General features: G+C 42.1%; 1 long non-coding RNA gene and 1 pseudogene across 1 annotated transcript in view; both read left to right on the top strand.

The window, feature by feature from the left end:
* The window catches only part of LOC136378700 (ATP-dependent RNA helicase DDX18-like), a 41,906-nt pseudogene extending 26,562 nt beyond the window's left edge, over window positions 1-15,344 (top strand).
* LOC136378559 (uncharacterized) overlaps window positions 1-27,763 on the top strand; it is a 510,347-nt gene that overhangs the window by 36,017 nt on the left and 446,567 nt on the right. The gene's annotated exons all lie outside the window — the stretch shown is intronic.

The raw sequence follows: 27,763 nt of genomic DNA, 5'->3' as shown, positions 1-27,763 counted from the left end.
AATGTCAAAAAGCAAACAGCAATTATATGAGAAAAAAAAATTCAAATTTTAACAAGTTTGAAAGTGTTGTTGATATCTAGTGGACGCAATGAACCAATGAGAAATAAAGACCGAGAATATAATTTTGTAAACAATGAATAATCATTTTACTAAATGATAGTGCATAAAGTGTTCAACTGTATAAGACATGGGATTCAAACATTGAATGCATTTTTAAAACAAAAAGTTTTTTAAAAAATTCAAAAGGTTCAGTTTGAATCAGAAAATAAATGTTTTTAAAAGCTGAAACTATTGAAAAGTGACTTTTCATATGAATAGGTTATAAAATAAAAATTAAAGTTAAGAAGGGAAAAACAGAAGTCAGAAATGACTAAAATATATTCAAATCAACCATTGGCATTAGTTTTTAGTAGAACTTAACTGTTTGTGTCCACTCGGTTCAGGGACCAAGTTGGCCACTGGGAATAAAAATACCAGTATCTCTTTGCAGGTTCCAACCACCATCCAATCTTGGAAGGGGATTCTTCTGATGGGCACTGACATCTGACTGTCATGCACTCTTTAAATCACCATAGTGATTTCCATAGGGACATGTTTCAAAAAGTCCTTTCTGTTTCATTGTCCTCTAGCAGACCATTGACCATGATCCATGAGTTGGTAAAAAATAAAACATGGGGACAAACAGCATACAATTCAGACTGCTGAATTGATTTTTTTTTACCTTCTTATATTAGAGTAGCGGCCACTCATAAACCAGTGGTTCATTGTCAGTAAATTTAAAGCTGTTCATAGGGTACCACGCAGCTGGCAATAGAGTCTAGCAGTTCCTTGAGTGGCTCCAAAGTTGGCGTTAGGGGAAAAGAGGCTACCTGGTCACGAGGATCTCCTGGCATTCTTGTGGTCTCAGGTTGCTGTAGAAACCATGTCCATTTTGTTGTGGGACTCTTCTTGGCACTGCCTTCACCATTAGAACATTGCTGTGACATGATCTAAGACAGTATGGGTGTTTCAGATTTCAATCTTAGCCTATGTCCTTCAGTCATAGGAGTAGTCTAAACTAAAGCCCAAGAATGAGCTGGAAACAGTTGCTCAAATGGAAATTTTCTGGTCTGAAATCCTGATAGTGTTCAAGGGCCACAGTATAAAATTTCAATAGTTTCTATTTACATTTAAACCTTATTTTAATTTTTTGATTTATATATTATTTTTTATCTCAAGGTCTTATTGGATTATTTCCCCTGATTTTTCATAACATGATGAAAATATAGGATATATCTTGGATTTTAGTCTCATTATATGTCACTCAATCTATTCAAATGGGTCTCTTGGAATTCACTGACATTAGGGAAATTGTATAGCTTTAAGGTGCTGTGTGTGGATTTATGGGATTCAGTACACTAACCTGAGTCTCCAAAGTCTTAGTTAACCTCAGTACAAAGTAGGCAACAACGTAAGAATATCCTCCTTTACTTTTGGAGGGGGCGCTGAGAAGGCAGGGCACTGGCCAGATAAAGATGGTGTTTAAATTATTTAACTTTATTTGTTGCCGAAAATAAGGAATCTAGAATGTAAAATATTTGATATAGCTGGCGTTCTCTGGTCCTGTGAGGAGATGTTCTCATTGCCAGTAATGAACAAGGAGTGTCAGAGTCAATTACAAATTCCCCAGAAAATGGCACTTACACTGTAAGCTCTAAGTGAAGTGTGGTTTATGTTCTAAATCAAGTATCATTTATGTGGCTATATATAACAGATAAGTAGATAGATGATTGATGTAGTGGACAGAAAATAGTATATAGGTGTTTATGGTTTCATTAACCTCCTTTTCTCTCCTTACAAAAGCTATATAAGATACGGAACATTATTATCACAGTTTTTTGAATTCCATCAACCTCTGGAGAGCTGACCACTTATCTCAGAAGTCAGGAAATGCAAGGATAAAGATATTAGGAGACTTTGTCACGGGACCATCCATAGACAACCAAAAGGATAACCCACGTCTTCAGATTCCTTCTCTGGGGTCAGTGAGATCTGCTGGTTTTATTATTTACTAAGTGATGAATTTTATGGTCTGACAGGTAGATTGCCAGCAAAAGCCTCCTGTTTCTGGCCACAAGACTCAGCTTGGAATTGAAACCAGCCCCATCATACATACATTAATTATAAGATGTTTGAAAAGTAACTTAACATCTCTATGCCTCATTTCCTCATTTGCAAAATAAGTCAATTAGTAGTTTCTGAGTTATCAGACCATGAAAAGACATGGAGTCACCTTAAGTAAAAGTAGCCAATCTGAAAAGGCTACATTCTGTATGATTCCCACGATATTACATTCTGGAAAAGGCCAAAGAGTGGAGGCAGAAAAAATATCAGTGGCTGCCAGGGTAAAGTGGGGTGAGGAATGAATAGCAAAACAGAATTTTTAGGGCGGTATAAATACTCCCTGGTATTATAATGATGGATCGTGTCATTATACATTATTCTAATACACAGAACGTACAACCCTGAGGGTTTACCCTTGGTAAACTGTAGGCTTGGGTGAGTATAAAATGTCAGTGTACATTTCTCCTTTGTAAAACCCTGTGAAATTCTGGGAAGTTACACTGATAATGAGGGAGGTTATGTTCATGTAGAAGCAAAGAGTGTATATGAGATATCTCTGTATTGTCACCTCTATTTCATTGTAAACCTAAAACTCATCGAAACATATTTTCTTTTAAAAATATTTAAATTGTATTCTTTAAAAATAAGACCTTACGTGACTTTTGCATCTCCATGGCCTGTTATACTGCACATTCCATTTGTGAGATGTTGCATGCCTATGCCCCTTATTAAAAGCCTGTTGTAGAGTCCTCAAAAAAAAAAAAGTTTCTGCTGTATGGGTAGTTGTATTAGCTGAGTTAATAATATTATGTATCTAGCACAAAATAATCATTCTATTAGTTGAAGTAGTGCCAATAGTAACAGACTTGAAATTGACAAAGGCACAAACCACGTTAAAACTGCCTTATGCCATTGGCAAACATAAATCATAGTTCACAGTACTTCCCAGTGTACTCCTTCTCACTTTTTTAATTAAATCACCCATTTTAAAATTAGTTACTTCCTCTCAGTTGCCTCAGATTCTATCTAAGATCCATGAGGGTCATGGCTGTGATTTTAGTGTTCACAGCAACATAGCAACCATGACTAGTACTCTAATTGAGCAGACTAGATGCTTACTAAATGATTGTTGGATCTTTAAATCGTACAGTTGAGGTATTAGAGGGTAGGTAAGCTAAGTGACTTGCCCAAGGTCACAGGCTTACTGATAAATAAAGCCACATTTAGAGGCCAGGGTGAAGTTGTAAGTCGTTGCCGGTTAATGGTAACAGGTGCGTGACTTCGCCCAGGGTGCCACACTCAGGAGGAACCGGCACGTGGCTTTATGCTCAACTGTGCTATCTTGACATTGTTAATTTTGTTAGGTGCTTTTTTTTTTTTTTTTTTTTTGACAGAGACAGAGAGAGAGGGACAGATAGGGACAAACAGACAGGAAGGGAGAGAGATGAGAAGCATCAATTCTTCATTGTGGCTCCTTAGTTGTTCATTGATTGCTTTCTCAGATGTGCCTTGACCGCGGGCCTTCAGCAGACCGAGTAACCCCTTGCTCGAGTCAGCGACCTTGGGTCCAAGCTGGTGAGCCTTGCTCAAACCAGATGAGCCTGCACTCAAGCTGGCAACCTCAGGGTCTTGAACCTGGGTCCTCTGTGTCCCAGTCTGACGCTCTATCCACTGCACCACCGCCGGGCCTGACATTGTTAACTTTTGAATAAGGGGGCGCATATTTTCACATTGTGCTGGTCCCTAAAAATTATGTCACTTATCTAGACCATCACACAGTCTCATAATTCATCCTCCCAAGCACATCCAAGGCTCCAGGACTGAGAAAAGTCTTGCACCAATTCATGCAGTTGGAGACGCTGGGCCCCTGCTCCCCGGGGCAGCAGGAGGAGGGGCTGCCTTCCCTTCCGCTAGTTCCAGGGCCGAGAACTTGGGTACCGGCAGGGGAGAATCTGGCCAATGAAGCTGCACTTGAGAGAATTACATTAGCAGTCCCCAGAGCCACAGTGAATTAACAGTGCAGTCACTCTCACCAGACCCCTGAGGCCATCCCTGGAAGTGTGACATTTAAATAATAAATAACATCATCCTGCATGAGAAACTCAAAGCAAAACCTTTAACCATTGCTGCATCCTCCTGTCTTGAGCCTGTCTGTCTTCCAGGACGGATGTGAGTGTTCCTGGCTTCCCAGGGCATCCTTCTTCAAGACTCCATTCTCACTGGTCCCATCATCCTTCTTCCAAGACTCCATTCTCACTGGTCCCATCAAAATCCTCTCAGGGCCTACTGAGTTCGGAGAAGGGAAAGTCACAGACTAATTGGAACCGGAGGTGTGCGTAGTTGCTGACAAGCCTGCTTTGGCGCATTGGCGTGAACAATGAGCCGCGGCAGGCTCTCCTTCTGCCCTGCCCTGTGGTGTTCCTGCGCAGACGCTCCAGCCAGCCCGAACACCTCCCTCGGACTGGTTCTGATATTTCCACAAGCTGGAAGTGATCCGTGGCTTTTCTGTATGAATCCCGACGAAAACACAAATCATCAGGGCTAAAGAGCAGGCTGAGTCAGGTGTCAGACCGCTTGCTTGCACTCCGGTGTGAGTTTTGCCGATGTTTTCTGGAATCTAGATACTAGAGTGTTTGCAGTGCTGAAAAGAGGAGATGTGGGGAAAGACCGGAGAAGCACTGAGCTTTCAACACGTTCCCAGCAATTCAATTATCACTCTCCTCTCTAAATGTCAAATCTCCAATAACGTCCTTGCTCAACCCACCCCCTACCATGCCTTCCTCTCCTTCCCTTTTCTGCAGAAGACTGTGGCTCTTCCTTCCCGGGAAAAATATCAATTCATGGGTGGACCTTCTAGTCACCAAACACACAAAGCTACCTGTCGCTTCATCCTCCCATTCTAATGGAGACAGTGCCTCTTCTGAATTGTCTGCTGTTTTATCGCCGGAACCTTCATATCAGCACTTAAACACTTCAAGCGTTTCCCATCTTAAAAACTCAAACTCATGGTAGACACTCGACCCACAGCCCGTCACATCTGGCCCGAACTCTATCTGTCATGCTCAAGTGCTCACAGGATTTTTCTCTTCGGCTTTGTCCGCTTTGCCCATCCTGCTGACCGTTGACTCTGTTCCCACCACGCACCATCTGGCTGTCTCCCACCCTCCACGAGCCCTGCTCAGGTGGCCTCCGTGGGATTCGACACAACGGATGCTTTCAGCTCTCGTTTAGTCTAGTTATTGGGCAGAACTGGCCAAGCAGATCTCCTCAAAATACTCTCCTTGTTTGGCTTTTCCTTACGTTTCTCTGACCAGTACTTCAATTCTCCTCTCTAGTCGACCTCATCTACACAAATTTAAACCCGAATTTTTCAGGCCTCTGCCCTAACCATTCCTTTTATCTTATTTCTTATTTTCTAGGTTATCGTAGCGCATCTACTCCTATAACTTATTATCTTTATGCTAATAACATCATATTTCTACTAAATGTAGTATTTCAGCCAAGAATTTCTTTCCACAGCAAGACCAGCTTCTCTTCTATCTTCTAGAACTGTATAAAACCCTGACTGTGGGTGTGCCTGCTGAGGGGTCTCCGGACACCAGAAACTCAAACCACGGGGTCTTGCTCCAAATATCTTTGCCTCTTTTCTCTCCAGAATGCCTTATCTCAGTGCACGATGCTGCCACCAACCTTACTGCTCAAGCCAGAGACGTGGGAAGGATTCCTGACTCCCGACACTTCTTCTGCCCCCGCTTCTGATCAATTCCTTCATCATGGAGATTCCGACCTCCACGCGGTGTTCAAAAAGATCTATTTCTTTTCCGTATTCACTGTCAACACCTTCGTCCACATCAGCATTTCCGCTTATCTGCTGCCATAGCCTCTAAGTGACACCTGTCACACATACAATCTTACTCCTCTAACCTTATCTTTGCTTGGAAGCCAGGTAGATGCTTTTCAAATGCTAATCTCTGACACGTCACAGAAAAACTCAACTCAACTTGGCAGCGACCTGTTACTTTTCAAAATGGTCTAAAACCCTAACCGAGCCGTGACTCCTTGCACGATCCGGACCCAGGCCGCCTCCTCTTGTGTCTTTCTAGTTTCCTGTGCTTCAGTCACAGTGGAATCTCAGACATGGGGTTTGAATGTGTCTCTTCCGTTCTTGTGAACCCTGAACTTAGTCTTGCATCCTCCACAAAGTGAGAATTTAGTTCGTGTTTGCTAACTGAATGGACAGACCAATACAACTGCAGGTACTAAAATCCTGCTTTGGAATGTTGCAAGCTAAGACCAGGATCGCCTTTAGGCTGATCCTTGAGCTCTCGTAAACAGCAGAAGGAGGATTACATAGACCTAAAAGAAATAAAATATCTGGTTTCATAAAATTTAGTCAGCTTAGAAGTGGTCCTAGAGCTGCAGTTTATGGGTACACAACTGTGCTGAAGGGCCCTCCGGGGGCATGACTGTAAAAAATCTACAAATCATAGACAGTGTGGTTTGTTTCTAGGATGGATCGGTTTGTATTACTTTTATATGTGTCACAAAGGTGAGTCCCCAGAATCATAAGCTCAGAATGTACCACATCGAAGCCTACAGAAGTTTGGGAGACTGTTTTCCTGTCCACAGTGCTTCCACTCATGGATTTTCAATTAATTTGCTGTTATATTTCTTTTCTCTATTTTTTTTTTTTTGTTCTTTTTGAGATCAGAAGAACTAACAGCTCCAAAGAAAACATACAGATGGCCAGTAGACATCTGAAAAGATGCTCAACATTACTAATCATTAGAGAAATGCAAATTAAGACCACAGTGTGATACCACCTCACATCTGTCATCAATAAATCAACAAAAAGACAAGTGCTGGGGACGATGTGGAGAAAAGTGAACCCTGTGCACTTGGTGGGAATGCAGACTGGTGCAGCCACTGTGGAAAACTCTACGGAGGCTCCGCAAGAAAATTCAAAATGGAACTGCTGTATGACTCAGCAATTCCGCTTCTGGGAATTTATCCAAAGAAAACTGAAACACTGATTCAAAAGAATATCTGCACCCCTCTGTTCCCTGCAGCATTCTTTACAATAGCCAAGATTGGGAAGCAGCCCAAGTGTCCGTCAGTAGATGAGTAAGTAGAAAAGTGTGGTCCATTTATACAATGGAATACTAGTCAGCCATAAAAAAGAAAAGAAATTTACCCTTCGTGACAGCATGGATGAACCTGGAGATAATTGTGCTAAGTGAAATAAGCCAGTCAGAGAGAGACAGATACGATATGATTTCATTCCTATGTGGAATTTAATGAAGAAAATGAACTAACAAGTAAAACAGAGACAGACTCCTAGATAGAGAGCAGGCTGACAGCTGTGGGTGACGGGCTAGGAGGTAGAAGGATTGAGCCAAAAAAGAAAAAAGAAAGTAATATTATGGCCACGGCCAACAACGTGGTGATATCGAGGGTGGGGGGCAGGGGAAGGTAGAAGAGGGTGTAGAGGGGATAAAGAGTGACGGACGGAGACTTGACTTGGGGTGGTGAACAGACAATCCAAAATCCAGATGGTGTGCTATAGAATTGGGCACCCGAAACCTGTATAATTTTGTTAACCAGTGTCACCGCAATACATTCAGAAAAAGAAAAAAAGATGAAAAAAGAAGCACTAACAGCAATGTCACTTCCAAAATGTTCTAACAATAAGACAGTTTTTGTTTGTTCGTTTGTTTAGAAAGTGTAACATTTCCCTGCATGAGGACAGACGCTGTAAAGCATCGGTCCTCCTTTCCGTTTGAGCTGTGCTCTTGTTCTCCAGACCTTCCCTAGAGGATGAGTTACAGATGCTGTGGAGCACTTGCAGATTGCGCTGTACTGACTTGTTTTCCGTGGTGCCATAATAGTGAAAAATTAATATGGAAATAGGGTATTTTATGGTATTGCTTCACCTCCAAAGAAGGGGGGATATGAATTATATTTCCTGGTCCTCAATATAAAATATCTGTGCCTCCTCCAAATCAGTAAACTGCATATGAATGAAAACTATAGAGCTAGACCTATTAATTTAGGTAACAATGCCTGTTTCAGGACACTGCTAATAAATGTTCTTGAGACACAAACCATCAGTTCCTGTTACGAAATGACAGAACATGGCGGCCAAGAGTGGCCAAGAGTTGTTAACACGATCCTTCTATTTTCTCCCATATCCTTGTTTGTTTCTCTTTCTGTTTATTGAAATGTTGCTTGTTTGTGGCCATCTCTTTCCCAGCTGCCCTACTGAAAGCCCAGGTGAAAACAATCTTCTCTCTACTTGTTTGTGTTACACTGTTTATATTGCTAAAGTTACTTTACAAAGGGTAGTGTTGATGTTAATGTAGTATAAACCCATGAGGGTTTATAGCATTCTCCAGCTTTTTCTCATTTCTAAAAAGAATTCCGAAGCGACGCATGTCTCAGCCAAGATTAAAGTGAGTGTCTGTCTGCTTCTTGAATGAAGAGCAGAGCAGGCATTTTTCTGCTTCTTCAAGGAAGGCTAGAGAATCGTAAGATAATTTCCCACAGCACCGACAGCACTTAGAATTTAATTACATCTTCTATCACATTTTTCTTGGGCTTCATAGACGGCAGAAAAATTGACTACAGGCAAGAGCAGTCCATTTATAAAGGAAACACGAAGGAAAATGTATGCGTGTTGAATACACGATTATTCCAATAATGAAGAATTGCTTGTAGGAATTAAACAAAATGTTCGGTTATTCTTTTGACAAAGTTTAATACAAATGGTGAGGAAAGAACTTAGATAGACTACAGAGATTCTGGAAAGATTCAGAGAATATATAAATTCTTTCTCTCCATTATCAACAAAAATACCTCTGCCCCACCAGCGCAAACGGCTGAGGGCGGCAGGAGTTTCCTGGTACCCAAGGGGTCGTTAGCTCTGGGGATTGAAGAGTCCTAAGGGGGAACCATGTGAAGAGCTTTTCTTCCGATGTTCTTGGTGAGATACTGTTTTGAGAGTCCCTGAGGAAAGATTATGGGGGATATAGGACTTGGCCTACGTAAATCTGTGGACACTAGAGGATTTGGTAAGGTCAACATTAGACGTGTGTGTGTGTGTGTGTGTATGTGTGTGTGTGTGTGTGTGTGTGTGTGTGTGTGTGTGCGCGCGCGCGCGCACGTGCGCGCCCGCCTGTTAACATAACTTGAACTCACAGAAGTAGATTCAACTTCCATTCCTTCTGAGAGTTCCTCCACCTAGGGGGCTTCAGCAATCAAAACTGATTCATTCCTAGAGATCACGAGGAACAATAATCATACATCTGAGGGGACGGAACTGCCAGCAAAGGATGAGCCTGGAGTGCAGGCTTCGGGGAAACAGGCCCTCCGCAGGAGACGGTGAGGGCAGACCACTCAACGGGGCATGATCACAAGGGAAAGAACACGGCGAGGGTTCCAGTTCGGTACAAACCAGCACTTTCTCAAATAAAACTAAATGTCTGAAGCCGAAAATTTAGTAGATGGGCTGAAGTATAGGCTGACTGCTGTTAAGACTGATGTTAGGGTCCTGGAAGAGTGAGTGTGAGAATCTTATTTCAAAGTGGAGACCAAAAATGTAGGCGAAGAGAAACATTAAAGGGAAAGGTATGAAATCTGGAGAACAGATTTCAGAAACTTAATATCCAAACTACAAGAATTTCAAGAGGAAAGAAAACTGGTGGGAGTTATATATAAAATAACTGTACCAATGACTGAAGAATGTTTCTCTGAGATCGATTGGCTTTGCCTGACCTGTGGCGGTGCAGTGGATAGAGCATCGACCTGGGCCTGGAACGTTGAGGTCCTGCTATTTGGGAACCTCGGGCTTGCTCGGTCGAGGCACCTACAAGAAGCCACTTCCTGCTCCTCCTCCTTTCTCTCTCTCTCCTCTCTCTAAAATAAAAAATATATACATTAAATAAAAAAGATTGGCTTCTGCAGAATGAAAAACTGCACTAAGTTTCTGGAAATAGCAATGAGAAATGTATATGCAAATAAGATGACTGAACTTTTAAGAATAAAGAAAAAAAGGATGATATTAATTTTATCTATTATCTATAGTCACTTGGTAAGGGATAGGATGGAGGAACATTTTTATGAGTTGCGATAGTTAAATATTCATTTAAACAACTTTCTGAAATATTTCTCTTTATACATTGGTCCCACAATTCACAAGCAAATAAGTTTATTTACTAACAACAGTGATTAAAGACAATTATATAATACTAAACTAATTTAAAATATTCTTAAAAAAATAAAAATAAAAAATAAAATTTTCTTGTTGAAGAAAAACTTTAAGTCCTACCTCATTGCATTGGTGATAAAATTTTTCTTTAATTTGTAAGACATATCTTTTATTCTGACACATTAAACAGTTTAATAAAAGGAAATGAAATGTCTTCAAGAAGTTTGACTTTTTTACATATACAGCTTCTAATTCTCATAGAGAAATTAAATCACCATTATAAGGGAGCACTGTGCATAGTGTTTCTACAGGTTATTCTAGCCACTTGCTACTTGAAAAAAGAAAAGAGAAACTAAAATTATAGAGGGGATGGTTTGAAAAGAATAGCAATGATGAGAATAATAAGACCACGGATGCGGAGAATGCATCCAGATTCTTTTTTTTCATGGGGCTATTTTCATAATAGAAAGAATCAAATATTTTTTATTAGACTTCCAAAGGATTTGATTAGTAAATGGTGCAAAGTAATAATATTTTAAAACATAACTTATAGACAGCAACAATTATGCGGTAAGTGTAAAGTGAATGCGATGGAAACATAGCCCATTATGCCCAAAGTGAACAGTTGCTTCTAACCCTGCTTCTATTTTCCATGAAGCGTAAGCACAGTCACCACGATCGAAATGCAACTTAGAGCTTTATTCCCTCTTCCGCCCCTCCCCTCTCTGTCAACACGTAGTTGGGAAATCAATCTTATTTCCCTGGACATCTAGCCTTCTTTTATAAAATGAGAACAGTCAATGTTTCTATGTGAGGATTATTAGAGAAAAGGACGCATAGCACTTGGCGTGAAACGTGGTACACCGTAAGACGACGTAATGTCACCCGAGAGAGTAGAGAAGCCAGGCTGTGGCGCCACTCGCGGGCCGTTTGGTCCACACGTCTCATCTACCAACGAAACTCCTGTGCAGCCCAAAGCCGCGGGGACCCCCGGATGTGAGCCTATTATACACTCAGAATGGACATGTGTCTGCAGAAACAGTAGGAAGTGGAAAAGTTAAATATTCCCTAAAACAGTCTACGAATGTAGGCTTGTCAGAAGCCCATAATGGAGATATATCTAAAGAAACAGTGGGAAGTGGAAACGTTTAAAAAAACCCTAACACAGTCTATGAAGATGGGTTTCTCAGAAGCCCAGAACAGGGACATATCTAAAGAAACATTGAAAAATGTAAAAATTTTAAAATCCCCCCCAAGAAACCTACTATGTTAACCAACGGGGGAACATCAGTGCAGTCTCCCGATTCCGAATCTAAGAAGAAGGGGGGAACAAAAGAGAAAAATGGTGGATCATGCTGGAGCCAACACTGAAGACAGAGAGGAATCCTGAGGAGGTAGGTGCCTGGGCTCCTGAAGAAGCAGGACACAGCGTGCAGAAGCCCAGGATGGCCAGGGGGCCGCGGAGAGCCCAGCCCAGCCCTGGCGCTCACAGCAGCTTTTCAGGAAACTCCATCTGCTTCTCCTTCTAACGTCGTCAGCGAGAACACGCTGAAGACGATACCAAAAAACGGGCTTTACAAATAGGGCTGAAACTCAGCATAGCGGTAGCAGACTACTTTGGCAAGGCAGTGATCTTCCAGCAGCTGCAGACACAGGCAGTGGCCACACCCTGGCCTTGCTCGTCCCTGCAGTGGGACTCCTTGTGAAGTTAAAGTTTATGCCCAGGAATGGAAGAGGAGTTTTTGGGGTTTTTTTTCTTTTTCATTTTTCTGAAGCTGGAAACAGGGAGAGACAGTCAGACAGACTCCCGCATGAGCCCGACCGGGATCCACCCGGCACGCCCACCATGGGGCGACGCTCTGCCCACCAGGGGGCGATGCTCTGCCCATCCTGGGCGTCGCCATGTTGCGACCAGAGCCACTCTAGCGCCTGAGGCAGAGGCCACAGAGCCATCCCCAGCGCCAGGGCCATCTTTGCTCCAATGGAGCCTTGGCTGCGGGAGGGGAAGAGAGAGACAGAGAGGAAAGCGCGGCGGAGGGGTGGAGAAACAAATGGGCACTTCTCCTGTTTGCCCTGGCCGGGAATCGAACCCGGGTCCTCCGCACGCTAGGCCGACGCTCTACCACTGAGCCAACAGGCCAGGGCTGGAAGAGGAGTTTTTATCCTTTCACCTACTGGGCCACTGGCCATACAGACTTGCAGTGTCTTCAAGAGCTAATAACATACCATGTTTACACACAAGGATTTATAATGGATGGTGGTATACAGATGATGATATATTGTAGAAGTGTATAACTAACACCTACATAATTTTATTAATTGTTACCCCAATAAATTCAATTATATGCTTGTGTGTGTATATACCATTACATTTTATTTTATTTTTATTTTTTTAGTGAGACAGAGAGAGAGAGAATGAGGGACAAACAGGGTGTAAAGCCAGTAGCCACAGCCACCATCACAGCCGCCTAGCCCATGCAGGTTCGCATTAGATTCAAACAGACAGTAATGAAACAATGGAGCCAAGAACTGGTGGGCCATTACCTTTAATCCTAGCTTGCACCCGGCAGGCAAGTAAAAACACACACTGGGCTCCAAAACCCACTCATTCAGTGCTTATAAAGCTACTGACTTATCCAAGTTTCCTAGAATCAAAGGTTTCTAGCTCACTAGCCTTATTTACCTCTGTTCCCCATCTCCTCTCTCCACAAACTCTGCACTAACTGGCTTCTCTTTCAGCACTCTGCCATCTTGGCTACTTCTCCTGGCCTCCTCCACGTGGCCCTTCTCTGCTCTCTTTTTCTGCTCTCTCCTCTAATGCTAATCTCAGGAACTGAGAGAGAGCAAGCTCCCGGTCTGCCCCACTTTATAGTGTAGAAACCAAAACCTTTAGTCCCATATACAAACAAGGAAGTCTCTAATACAAAGTCACTTATTTGAGGTATAATGGAATTCCTCATGAGAGTGCACCACCCCACATCAAAAAGGGTGGGAGCCTGACCGGGCGGTGGCGCAGTGGATAGAGCATTGGACTGGGATGCAGAAGACCCAGGTTCGAGACCCCAAGGTCGCCAGCTTGAGCGAGGGCTCATCTGGTTTGAACAAAAGCTCACCAGCTCGAGCCCAAGGTCACTGGCTCTAGCAAGGGGTTACTCAGTCTGCTGAAGGCCCACGGTCAAGGCACATATGAGAAAGCAATCAATGAACAATTAAGGTGTTGCAATGCGCATGAAAAACTAATGATTGATGCTTCTCATCTCTCCATTCCTATCTGTCTGTCCCTGTCTATCCCTCTCTCTGTCTCTGTAAAAAACAAAACAAAACAAACAAACAAACAAACAAAAAAGGGTGGGAAAGGCTTAGTCCCAAAACCAAGTCCCAGGCTACAAGGATCCTGCCTGCCCACAGCCCACCCCCAACACACATTAATATAATCACGCCCACCCCAAGCAAGAAGGGCAACCAGTACCATCATCTGGGTGACGGGCTTCCACGTGGGCAGCGCCATCTTTAACAAAGTGAGCATAATATATTTTATCTGCCCAACACAAGAACAGACAGATAGGAAGGGAAAGAGATGAGAAGCATCAATTCTTCATTGTGGCACGTTAGTCGTTCATTGATTGTTTTCTCATATGCGCCTTGACGGGCATTCTAGCCAAGCCAGTGACCCCTTGCTCAAGCCAGCAACCTTGGGCTCAAGCGAGTGACATTGGGCTTCAAACCATTGACCTCTGTGCTCAAGCCAGTGACCATGGGGTCATGTCTATGATCCCACACCCAAGCCAGCAACCCCATGCTCAAGCCAGGTGAGCCCATGCTCAAGCCGGAGATCTCAGAGGTTTGAACCTGGATCCTCTGCATCCCAGACTGACACTCTCTATCTGCGGTGCCACCACCTGGTCAGGATATACCATTATATTATAACCAAGTTTTCAAAAAAATAAATAATTGATGGTGTTAACATTGGCTGAAACACAGAAAGTAATGTGATCAACATCCTTGTGGTTACATCAGTTCATCTCTTGGACCAAAAGCAGAATGCTCCAGAATTTATGTAGAAAAACCTACCATGTCTGGTTATTGATGAGACTGATTATATCTTGGATGTTGGTTTTGAAGAGGAATCAAAGCTAATTATTCATGGCCAAAACACAGACAGACCATGCTCTTTTCTGCCACATGACCTGGAAAAATTGAACACTGGAAAGGCTTCCTCTGGAAAAGGAGCCATTGTACGTTGGTGTTGATGACATTAAAGCTAATGCAGCAGCTGATGGTCTTGAGCAGGGATATGTTGCTTGTTCTTCTGAGAAGAGATTCCTCATGCTCTTTACATTCCTTAAGAAGAACCGGAGGAAGAAACTAATGGTCTTATTTTCCTCTTGTATGTGCGTGAAATACCACTAGGAGTTGCTGACCTACATTGCTTTGCCTGTCTTTGCCATCCATAGAAGGCAGAAGCAAATTAAGCATACAACCACATTTTTTCAGCTCCGCAATGCCCATGCGGGGATGTTGCTGTGCACAGACATGGCAGCTAGAGGGCTGGATATTCCTGAAGTCAACTGGATTGTTCAATGTGAGCACTTAGATGGCCCAAAGAAATATAGTCATTGTATGGGAAGAACAGCCAGCAAGCTGAATTAAAAAGGCATGCCTTGCTCATTTTGCTCCCTGGAAAATTGGATTTCCCTCATTTTGAAGCAGTCCAAATTCCTTGAAGTAAAATTTGAGTTTTCCTGGTCCAAAATTCCTGAGATCTAGTCTCAGTTTGAAAAATAAATTGAAAAGAACTACTTCCTTCATAAGCCAGTGCAGGAAGCATATAAATCATGCATCTGAATGTATGATACCCATTCTTTGAGATGTTGATACCTTAAATTTCCCTCAAGTTTCTCTGTTATTTGGTTTCAGGGTATTGCCTTTTGTTGATTTGAACATAAACAGCAGTGAAGGCAAGCTTCAAGAGAGAGGAGGAGGTAGTGGATGTGGTTACCAGAAAGCCAAGAAAGTCAAGAGTCCAAAATCTTGAAATGCATTACACCTTCCTTTCATTTCAAAAGCTTGGTCCTGGAATGAATTTTTTTTTTCTAACAAAGGAATCTTTTCTTGGATTTAGACTAATCTAAAAAGAGTATAAATTGACTTGGTTTCAAACACTGAGCACTGGTATTTTCAGCAAGTCTCTTTTATTTTGGGGCTATCAAACAACTCCATTTTTCTTGATTTCCCAAGGACAAAGCCAAGGGATCTTTTTGATCTTTTTTTCTGATTATAGAATATTTTATGGGTTTTTTTCTCTGATTTGTCATTATTTTTATTCTTTTTGCACCTTTTCTCCTCAGTGTTTGAAGATTTTTGTGGCAATGGGTTGCCATAGCAACCTGCTATAAAAGACAGATGACTTAGTACACTGGACAGGAGGTGGTAGTGGTGATGGTGGTGACAATGTTGGTGTTGTTTCGGTTTTTGTAGTTGTTGTTTGTTGTTTCTTAGACCTTGATGGTAGTTCTGGGCCCCTCTTGAAAATGCTGTCATTTAGAAGGGCAGAGAGCTTTTGGAAATACCTAAGAAGCAACTTCAATTAGGGTGGCGTTGATTTTTATATATGCCAGATTTTAAAGCAAAATGAAAAAAGTTGGTACACTTTAAGTGATGAAAATGTACCATGTACCATGGTTAATCATGACCATGATTTTATCATTTTTACACACATGGAAAAGGGACAAGACCAATAATCGAAATCTTGTTAGACTTGTGTCTTTTTTTCACATTTATTGCCTCTGACTCTCTACAACTCATTGTACTTGCTTTCTAAGATAAACAACAACAAAAAAAATGTCCCTACTCCAAAAGGAGAAACCTTACTTGGGAGAAACACTTGTCTATCAATGATTGGATCCCAAGATGTTATCTGAGGCTCACTAAAGGCAAAGTGTAAGTAAAAAGCTGTAGGAATGAGCAGAAGGGTTTGGTGATTCTGGACTGGAATGACCAGAAAAGGTTTTGTGAAGGAGGTGTCAGCATGATTGAACCTTTACAATGGATATACCCAGACTTACATGATTCAGAAGATTAGAAAGAAAGCATCCCAACTTTGAAATTAGTGAGAGCAAAAATTCAAATGTGTAAAAGCACTTTGAATGTTAGAAAATTACAGATGTGTCAGTTGGTGTGGTGCTTAATTTTGTGTGTCAACTTGGCTAAACCACAGCACCCTGCCTACATGTTGCTGAGAAGGGATATTTTAGATGAGATCAACATTTAAATCTGTAGGCTTTGAGTAAAGCAGATGACCCTTAATAATGTAAGTGGGTCTCACCCAATTAAAGGCTTTAAAAGAAGAAAGACAGAGATCCTCCAAGGAAGAGGGAATTCTGCTCCAGACTGCCCTCAGAGCCCAACTATAACATCAACACTTCCTTGGGTCTCCAACTTGCTATCTTAGCATGCAGATCTGGACTTACCAGCCTCTACAACTACATGAACCCGATTTTTTTTAAATTTCTAGACAGATAGATAGATAAACATATTTATAACTATTATATATCTATATCTATGTTCATAATTATACCTATATATAATCCATACCTATACATATATCTATATTTGTATCTATATCTATACCATCTCTATCTCTAACTCTATCATCTGTTATGTATCTCTGGAGGACTAATGCAATTGTGAAGTTTTCAAATGGGAAAGGGAGAATTGTGGAAAAGGAAGGTGGAAGGTACACTGGTGTTCTATCATGTATTACCTGTGATTCTAGTGTAAGAAGTTCACTCTATTATTTGGCATAGTGAAGCCAATCAGAGATTTGTGAGCTGGGGATTTTGTGTGATGAATTAACACCATTGCAGTTATAAAGGATGATTTTGACAATGATGATGGCAAATAGAAAGTGTAGGAGCTGTTTAGTTATTCATGAATAATTTGTGACAGTTTAGTTCAGGGGTCAGGAAACTTTTTGGCTGAGAGAGCCATGAACACCACATATTTTAAAATGTAATTCCATGAGAGCCATACAACAACCCGTGTATGTTAGGCATTATCCAATAAAAATTTTGTGTTGACCTGGAGGACAGCTGATTGGCTCCAGCCACCCGCAACCATGAACATGAGCGGTAGGAAACGAATGGATTGTAATACGTGAGAATGCTTTATATTTTTAAAGTGTTTTTTTTTTTTATTAAAGATTTGTCTGCGAGCCAGATGCAACCATCAAAAGAACCATATCTGGCTCTCAAGCCATAGATTCCCGACCCCTGGTTTAGTTGGTTGAGGGCTTAGAACAAAATATTAGAATTTGAGAGGGAATGTTATCACTGACATTTTCAAAGATTTGGGTCTGCCACAAATACTTTGTGGACTGGAGGCATTTAATGGTAAATCATCAGTGGGATTTAGGGATTTTCAGATTACAAAGAATGTACATACTGTGAAGTTATTGCTAATTTCCTGTCCCACTGCTGGAGCCCAAATGTTTCACTGCTTTGGCCCAACTCATCTAGTAACAGGAAATCAACATTCTGAAAGTGTCATCTAGATATTTCTCAAAACCAGTGGGAACCAGCTGCAGCTTCTACCTCCTTTTTTTTATTATTATTATTCTTCCATTCAACTTTCTCACATTTAAATTCCTGCTAAAAATTCCATTTGGAGAAGCAAAATTTACTATCGGCTAGCTTAAAAATGCTAATATGTGTGACAAGGGTGTTGTTACCTCTGGATGTTCTCAGTTTAGGATTCTTGGGTTGAGAAACTGAGAAGAGCCCAAGCAGAGTTAGGAGGGCCTATGCCTCAATTCATTCCCACCCCTGTTCTCTGAGAATGCGGGAGCAGAATTTCACAGAGTCCCTCTTGAAAAGATTTGTCAGTGTCGGCCTCATGCATTATCTTGAAGATGTTTAGTGCCATTCCCATATAGGCTACTCATTCATAAGAGGATCCTGGAAGGTTCCATCTCTTCCATTCCTTGCTTCTTCCAAATCTAACCTCCCCCCCCCAAACTCCTCTTCCCTAACACAGATAAAAAATAAATATTATGTAGTGAAAATCCTTACTTCATTTTTTGATTATTGACTGCTGAAAGAGTTTAAGTCTAATTCCTCTCTCTTCCCCTTCCACCCCACATATAAGCAAGTCTGGGTTCTCCAGCTTCTTCAGTGCTGATGGGAAGTACAAAGAATGCATGGGAGGCCCTGGCCAGTTGGCTCAGCGGTAGAGCGTCGGCCTGGCGTGCGGGGGACCGGGGTTCGATTCCCGGCCAGGGCACACAGGAGAAGCGCCCATTTGCTTCCCCTCCCCCCCCCCCCGCTCCCCTCCCCCGCTCTCTGTCTCTCTCTTCCCCTCCTGCAGCCAAGGCTCCATTGGAGCAAAGATAGCCCAGGAGCTGGGGATGGCTCCTTGGCCTCTGCCCCAGGCGCTAGAGTGGCTCTGGTCGTGGCAGAGCGACGCCCCGGAGGGGCAGAGCATTGCCCCCTGGTGGGCAGAGCTTCGCCCCTGGTGGGCGTGCCGGGTGGATCCCGGTCGGGCGCATGCGGGAGTCTGTCTGACTGTCTCTCCCCGTTTCCAGCTTCAGAAAAAAAAAAAAAAAAAAGGAAAAGAATGCATGGGAATGGGAACCCTCACCCTTGTCCCACCCCTAAACCACCATAAAAAGTTCAAGCCAGTTTCTTGACTATATACTCTCTTAAGCCATGTTTAAACTTGGAAAGCTGACCCTGAGCTCCCTAAAATAACTTGTTTTATAAGAAGAAAACCTTTTCATAAGCTCTTGGTATGTGTATGACATTATTAGTCTTGACATCTCAGTAAAATTTTGATTGAGTGGGTACTCACCCACTTACATAGGGTACCAGAGTTTGTGTGTATCCTTCCATTTGCAGCCCTCCTAACATGATATTACCATAGGAACAGAGAATGGCAGTGCTGAAAACATGTACGGATGGTCTCATCTAACCCCTTTATTCTACTTTGTCTTTAGATTTTATTTCAAGCAACTTAAACATAAACACTGATTAAGAACTGACCCAATTGGATAAAATGTTCAATGCAGACATCATCCCCTGCCTTACTCTTCACGGTCCCAGATGGTTACTGGGACCAAGTCATTACTTTACATTTAAATTTCAACTCTTTCTTCTGGAATGTACCTCACTACTTCTAAGTAAGCCAATCTTAAAGTTATTATTGTTATTATTATTATTGTTTCACACAAAGACTCAACTTTCTACTATGGAAGATAAAAATTTAGGGTTTTTAATATCCTCACAATATTCTTACTATATTTATTCTTTAAACAATTATTCATGGTCACATTAATAGCAGCACCATTGGTGATTCTTCGCCTGTTGTTTCTTTTTTAGTTGAGGCCCCAGGTGGAGAACAAGAGATGGCAGGTACCTGCAATCCCGAGAACACCTGCTCCCAAAGCTGCATAGTGACATAGCACGTCTCAGGTGGACATCACCACGGCCTAACACCTCTCATTAGAATATGGGCTACTTGCTATATGCTATTATTCCTAGGGTAATCTAACAGTTTAGGAACCTGGTTTTGTGACATTCACCTGTCATCCTCCTTCAGATACAGTGTGACCTCAGGCAACAAAGAGAAGAAACTGAGGAGTGAGACAGTGTCTCCCTGCCCCAAGTCAACCGTAGGTGACTTCAGAAGAAATGAAGAACATGAAGGAAGTCCCGGGGACTAGAAAGGGTGTGTGGGAGTGTGGGGAAACCTTTTTGTAAGAGCTTCCCATGTACCTCCTGGACTTGAAAGACACAGAGAGTCATCAGGAAGACACAGGTGATCCCATCAGGAAACCCTCCTCCTGACCAGCCTGTGGAAGTGCGGGACTCTGCCATTACATTCTCAGGGGCTTGCTGGCAAAGGTTTTCAGGAGGCTGGCATTGAGGAGCTCTGCGTGGTTCTCCCTTTGAAGGGGAGTCTGCCACAGAGAACCGCTAGCTGCGGTGTTTTCAGAACCAGACCTACATCCCTGTCTCTTGTCACTCATTTTCTGAGGACCGCCTATCAGTGGCTTAATTTCAAATATCTATGTATGTCTGTATATATTTCATGCCAAATGAAATATTTCCTTTGGAGCAAAAAAAACTGAAATAAATAAAAACAAATGTAATAATGATCCCCCCCTTGGTGTGATTTTTAACTTTTCACATTAATGATATATTACTTTTTTTTTTTTTTTCCTGAAGCTGGAAACGGGGAGAGACAGTCAGACAGACTCCCGCATGCGCCCGACCGGGATCCACCCGGCACGCCCACCAGGGGCGATGCTCTGCCCACCAGGGGGCGATGCTCTGCCCCTCCGGGGCGTCGCTCTGCCACGACCAGAGCCACTCTAGCGCCTGGGGCAGAGGCCAAGGAGCCATCCCCAGCACCCGGGCCATCTTTGCTCCAATGGAGCCTTGGCTGCGGGAGGGGAAGAGAGAGACAGAGAGGAAGGAGGGGGGGTGGAGAAGCAAATGGGCGCTTCTCCTATGTGCCCTGGCCAGGAATTGAACCCGGGTCCCCCGCACGCCAGGCCGACACTCTACCGCTGAGCCAACCGGCCAGGGCCAATGATATATTACTTTTATAGTGACTGTGGTTTGAGAAAAGACCAAGCTAAGTGAAAGTATTAGGACAGATAGTTACTTTGATTGCATCACATCAATGATTACCGTAATGATAGTTACTGTCATTACATCAGCATAGAAATTATTTAGCCAAATATAACTGGTACTTGTCTAATAATTTAGATGCTACTCATAGATCTCCTGCTTTATGGAATCTTTATTAAGGATTTAAGATTTCAACCACTACAGTGCAATGGCAGAGGCAGTGGACCATGGTGGAGTCAGGCAGATATAAGTTAAAACTAAACCTGGTGTTCTCACTGACTGTAATGATGAATTTGGCAAAACTCTTAGCCTCTCTGAATTTCAGTTTCCGCATCTATGGACTCGAAAAATAATGTCTACCTGGCAAACGTTTTGGAAAAAAATAACGTATAAAATAACATGTAAAGAAAATAGCTCATTATCTGGCACCTAATTTCAATTAATAGTAATGTTAAAATAAGTTACTGTGTATCATTATATCAGTTCAAATGATAGTCATCGTCATAACAATAGTAATAAAAATGTTAACTTCTGTTAGGTTTTTGGCTGAATGTTTCTCCATATTGGAGAATATTCTAGATACAGCACACAGGGAGCCAACATTGGGTTTGTAAAATCACTGAGCAAAAATAAATACTGTGAATAATAATAATGATCTGAAACCGGATTATAACAAAAACCAGGTTATAATAAAAAATCCTTTTTTATTTTTTATTAAATTGATTAGGATAGCATTGGTCGCTAAAATCATACAGGTTTCGAGTGTATAATTCTACAATACACCATCTGTATATTGCATTGTGTATTCATCACCCTGGTGGAGTCTCCCTCCATCACCATCCATCCTCCCTCAACCTTCTCCTACCTTCTGCACCCCTTTTCCTCTTGTAACCCCCACTCTGCTGTCAATAAAAAATCCTGACATTTCCCATTTCTTAATCATAACTTTTTATTATTTTTGTAGAGCAAACTACCAGTACACCACTTTATGCATGTAACTAAAAAACACATTCATTTGTACTTGTTTTCAAATATTTTAAATGGTTTTCTCAGCCTTTCTTTTTTCAATACACCTATTTCTTAAGAGTTATCTTTATTTTGCACCTAGCTGTAGCTCACTCTTACACACTAATCTACTATGCCTATACATAAATATGTTGTCTATCTATGGTCTTCCTAATAAAATTTATGTTGCTTTGCATTTTTGCTGTTACCAACATAATTTATCTGAATCAAGAATTCAGTTAATTTGCCTAAGGAAAAGCAAGAGAGCTTTTTAAAACATTAGAGCTTTTAAAATATTCAAATCTCATGTGATGCATGAGTGTAACCACTAACTGGGAGCTGTTTCAGCAAGAGTGCTTCCAGGGCCCCAGTGATCACATTACACTGCGCGTTATTATTCAGCAGGAGAGCAGGAACCGAGGACCGTTAGCTGACTGCCTTCTGGGCAGAGAGAGCTGGGAGCTGAGGGCGTAGATAGGGCTTGTTGCTTGCTCAACATTTTTTTTTCTGTCTACACTCCTATTAATGTCTTATCAAATGGTCACAAGCTGTACATTATTTTGTTATCTCTTTTTCCTACATTATGAGAATAGTAAATATTTTTGGAGGTGATTTCTGAGACCAAGAACATAACCTATTAAAAAAATTTTTTTTCAAAGCAGTGAAATAAGTAGTGTATAAATAATGGAAAGAGAAGTAGAACAACATTTATTTAAAATAAAAACTCTGAAGAGCTAGACCCTAATCTTCATTTTACAGATGGCAAACAGTCTCTGAGAAAGGTAACTTATTTTGTTACCACGAAGGTCCTACAAAGGTCTTTATTTTCCACAACTAAGTATAAAAGGTCTCAGTTCTTCCTATTTGAATTGCTGATAGTTTCAACTACATGTCTCTGCATTTACAAACATGTGAAACAGTAGATAATGAGATACAATCAACAGTTTTCTAGTCTGCTTAACCTGTCCATTGTTTCGCAATATGTTATCATGCCCTTAAATATCTTTGCTTTCAGTACAATTCAGTATCTCAACAATTAAATTGCAAAAAAAGCTGAAGTATTTTCAAACTCAATGAAACAATAGCTGCTATGTTATTGCCACACCATCTTTCTAAACTGTTCCAAGCATAAAACAAATCTATACAGAGTATCACAAGTAAAATAATTTGCAACCTTCGGGGATTTCCTTAGAATCCAACAACTCACCTGTGGCTGCCGTGCACAGGACAATCTGTGCTTGCTGTGAACATATCAGTAAGGCAGGACCAAAACCAGAAGTCCCAGTGATACAACTAATCCTTTTTTTCTGAATAATGAGAATCATCTCATGAGAAAAAGTGAAAAGAAAAGCACATGCCAGCCTTTAAAATCCAAACTGAAACCTTATTCATTCCTATTAACTTATAGCTGTATACTTGAGCACAGTCAAAAAATACAATTCTCAATATCTCTTGTACTGACGCTGTTTTCTTATTCATATACCATCCCACCCCTCTTTTTCCTTACTTGACCTCCTGAAACACAAATGTGATGATTCGAAGAGACTTTATAGACCTCTGGTTTTAAGAAAAGGTAATTAATATAAGTCACTCTTATTTGGGTTTTTATCTAAATTGAAGTAGAGCATAACAGTGAAAACATGACATCTGCAGTCAAACTGTCTCTGTTTGAATACCGTTCTCCAATTTCCTAACTGTGTGGCCTGGGGCAAGTTATTTCTTCTCTCGTTTTTACTTTTCCTGACCAGTAAAATGGAGAAAAATCATGTTGTGGAGATCAAAAAGTTAATGTTGAATATATTTAAGCATTGAGACTTTTAATTTGGACTATGCCAGCACATTTGATGTCATATTAAATGTGCTCTCATATTAAATGTGCCTTGCTGAGAGCAACTATGAAAGTCAGATAAAATTAATTGGAAAACTATTGGAATGTGTCAGAAAGCAATAAAGGACTTGGGGGACTGTGATCCCACATAAAAGGGAAGCTCACTCGGAGAAGAAGATGTTCTGTACAAACAGCCTGTAATAGGTGGGCATTTGCTGACTCACAGCACAGGACACAGAAACCTTAGGGAAGCTCTCTTGTGGAGCGCATGAGGGTGAGTAGTGGAGTTCAGAGCTTCTAACATAGCCAGGATAGGAGGTTGAGAGGTTGAGATCACAGCAGGATGGAAAAGCACAGAGAAGTGAGCAACTATTCTAAAATCAGTGTGCCCTTGATATACTGGAAAACTCTTAAGAAGGAATGAAAGAAATATATATATATATATATATATATATATATATATATATATATATATATATATATATATATATATAATCATAGAAGAACTAGGCAGAAAAGACACAGAAAGCTAAGTGACTAAATAAGCAGTTTTATTTACCAGTCTTATGGCACAAAGAAAACAAGTGTTAGAATTTGGGGTTGCCAATAAGGAAGGGTTCAATATTTCAACTGAGACTTCCAACTGGCTACACTAATAACACGGGCTAACCAGAAAGATCAAGCTTCAACTGAATCGTGGTTAGATGCCTACATGTGATTTGTATATTAGAAAAAGGATGTCCCTTGAGAAAGAAAATACCTCCTGGATCATCTACAAGTGTTTGCAATATTCAGGATGAAATTTTTTAAAAAATAACAGTCATGCCAGGAAATAAACAAAAAGGTAAATGTCAATAAAAAGAAACTATAGATTTTAGAAACAGCTTGTAAGTGATCTACATGTTGCAATGATCAGATACAGACTTTAAAGTATGGGTATTTTATTTATTGCCATCAATAAATAAATATAAAGAATAATGCCTCAAAGCTGGAAATTCTTTTACAAAGTGGAATTCCTAAAACTAAAGAATACAATGACAAATTAAAAACGTACTAGATAGTTTTAATAAAAAAGAAATAGGTAGGGTGAGAGAGAATTAGCAAAATAAAGACCATAGATATTTGCCTGTGCTGTCATAATATAATACCACAGACGGGGTGGCTTAGAGAACAGGATTCATTTTCTCACAGGTCTGGAGGTTGGAATTCCATGGTCAAGGTGCCGGCATGTCAGGTTCTGGTGAGAGCCCTCTTCCGGGTTGCAAACTGCTTCTTTCTCACTACATCCTAACGTGGTGGGAGGAGTTAGGGATCGCAGTGGGTCTCAATAAGGCACTAATCCCATTCATTAGGGATTCACCCCCATGACATAAGAACCTCCCAAAGGCCCCAGCTCCTCATATCATCTTTGGGGATCAGAGTTGCAACCTCTGAATTTGGGAGTGGGAAGGCACAAGCGTTCAGACCCAGACATGGACATTTGCATGGAAGTCAGACACTTAACATTCACTGTGTGATCATTATATTATGCAGTTAGAATGAGAAAAATGACGTCTCATGAAGCATGGAGCAGAACTGTTGGGCAGCTATTCATTTACCCAGTGTGTTGGATGGAATTACAGCCTCAGCTGTGACACCAGCTGCTCCCCAGAGGGCCACGCGGGGCAGCTGTTCACAGCGGAAGCTGAGCGCAGCACTTCTGTGGGCGGCCGCTACGGGGACGGAGCTCACAGCAAGCGTGGTCTCGCTAGGGGCTTTTGCGAGTGTTTCCCACCTACACGTCCAGGAATGAGAGTATTAGGTTGCAATATACAGTAAATGGAGCTGAGACGAAAATCCACAAAGTGGGAGGAATCTCAAAAGGTTTCCGTGAAGAGAAGTTAGCCGCTAGGGAAACAAAGAGCACGGTATCAGGACACAGCCCAGATCAAAGCCAGTAGTGACAAAATCGTGACCCCAAAATTCAGTGCCGGGCTTGCAGTTTGGGACAGGGGAGCAGCTGAGAAAACCATGGGAAGCTGTGTAAACTGTTAGCACCACAATGTGTGTGTGTGTGTGTGGGGGGGCAGGGGTAGGAATGAAACCATACTGTCATCCCTGAGACTGTGTAATGTGGGGGGCGCCAGTGGGGAGGGACTGGCAGAGCTGACAGTCAGGCACCGGCAGGGTGTGTGTGCTGCCATCCGCTGCCGGGACATGCTCACACAGGCCGGGAGCGGGCAGACAGGGAGGGGAGGCGATCGGTCTGAAGAGTGCTACACCCCCTCAGCCCACTCCCCAGCAGCGACCGTCTGGGTCCGCCCGCACTGCCGGAGCAGCACACCGTAGCCTGGGTGGCTTCAGCAACAGACATTTACTATAAATTCTCCCAGTTCTGGAGGCTGAAAAGGCCAAGAACAAAGTTCCGGCAGGACTTCGTTTCTGGTGAGGCCTCTCTTCCTGACTTCTATGCAGCCACCTTTCAACTGTGTCCTAACATGGCAGAGAGAAAGCTATGGTGGCTTGTCCTGTTCTTCTAAGGACGTTAGTCTATTAGATCGAGGCTCCCACTTATAACCTCATTTAACCTTATCTCCAATACGGTCACATAGGGGATTAGGGCTTCAACATACAAATTTGGGAGAGACCTAGTTTAGTCCAGAGCGACATCTGACCACTGAGAATCACTTACCCAAACCAGCGCACGTAACACCTGTAATGCATCTCTGTCTGCTTAAAGGAGCTACTGTGGAGGACCACTTCCTAGCAGCGACACTGACTGTTACCATCACCAGAGAGAGAGTTGACATAAAATGAAGGTTCCAAGTCCCTAATCAGAGAGTCTGATTTGGCACATCTACAGTAGAGCCCAGACACGTGGGTTTAGTATTTTTCATTTTATTACAAAGTGCATCAGGACCTTCTAGTGGGGTTGGGTCATGGATCACATTTTGAGAAGAGTTTCTTTAAATAATGTTGAAAGTCTAAAACCCACTCACATTACAAACATCTTGGTAAGACTTTGTTGCCCACAATCAGTAGTAGAAAAAAGTAACCTTTCTCTACTAATAATTTAGGTGTTACATTGTGAATCTGAGAGAAAGGGGATTTGATTGATTTATCAGACGAAAGGTGTACAAATAAACTGCGTGAAATATGTGCAACGTGTTGACCAGCTGAGGCGTCCGTCACACCTCTGATTCCAAGTGGGTGGAAATTCTTGGACTGAGACAGAGAGGACTGAGGAATAATCTCTTATTGCATGTCACAGACTCCCTCCCCGGCTAGGTTTTGGTTTCATTTATTGGGGAAGAGGGGTACAGTAAGTCCTCCCTTAACCTTGTCAATCAGTTCTGTGGCAATAAGCAAAACAAAGAGAACAAAACCACTTTCACCAGAGGGTAATTGATATAAATAAGAAATAAGTCCCTATGGCATCCTGTCACTGTTAGAGTGAAATGTTGAACAAAATAAAGTCCTTTGAGGGTTTGCTATAATGGCAGGGCATCGAGAGATAAAGAAAGAACCAAATGGGCCCTGGCCGGTTGGCTCAGCGGTAGAGCGTTGGCCTGGTGTGCGGGGGACCCGGGTTTGATTCCCGGCCAGGGAAGATAGGAGAAGCGCCCATTTGCTTCTCCACCCCCCCTCTTCCTCTCTGTCTCTCTCTTCCCCTCCCGCAGCCAAGGCTCCATTGGAGCAAAGATGGCCCGGGCGCTGGGGATGGCTCCTTGGCCTCTGTCCCAGGCGCTAGAGTGGCTCTGGTCGCTGCAGAGTGATGCCCCGGAGGGGCAGAGCATCACCCCCTGGTGGGCAGAGCGTCGCCCCTGGTGGGCGCGCCGGGTGGATCCCGGTCGGGCGCATGCGGGAGTCTGTCTGACTGTCTCTCCCCATTTCCAGCTTCAGAAAAATACAAAAAAAAAAAAAAAAAAAAAGAAAGAAAGAACCAAATGCATCATGTTTCTCAGAGTTGAAGACAAAGAGTATATGGGCTGCTGTGTGTCTACTCAGCTG

The sequence above is a fragment of the Saccopteryx leptura genome, chromosome 7 (genome assembly GCF_036850995.1).
Source record: "Saccopteryx leptura isolate mSacLep1 chromosome 7, mSacLep1_pri_phased_curated, whole genome shotgun sequence".
Lineage (NCBI taxonomy): Eukaryota > Metazoa > Chordata > Mammalia > Chiroptera > Emballonuridae > Saccopteryx > Saccopteryx leptura.
The sequence above is the reverse complement of the archived record's forward strand: the minus strand, read 5'-3'. Positions and strand labels throughout refer to the sequence as shown.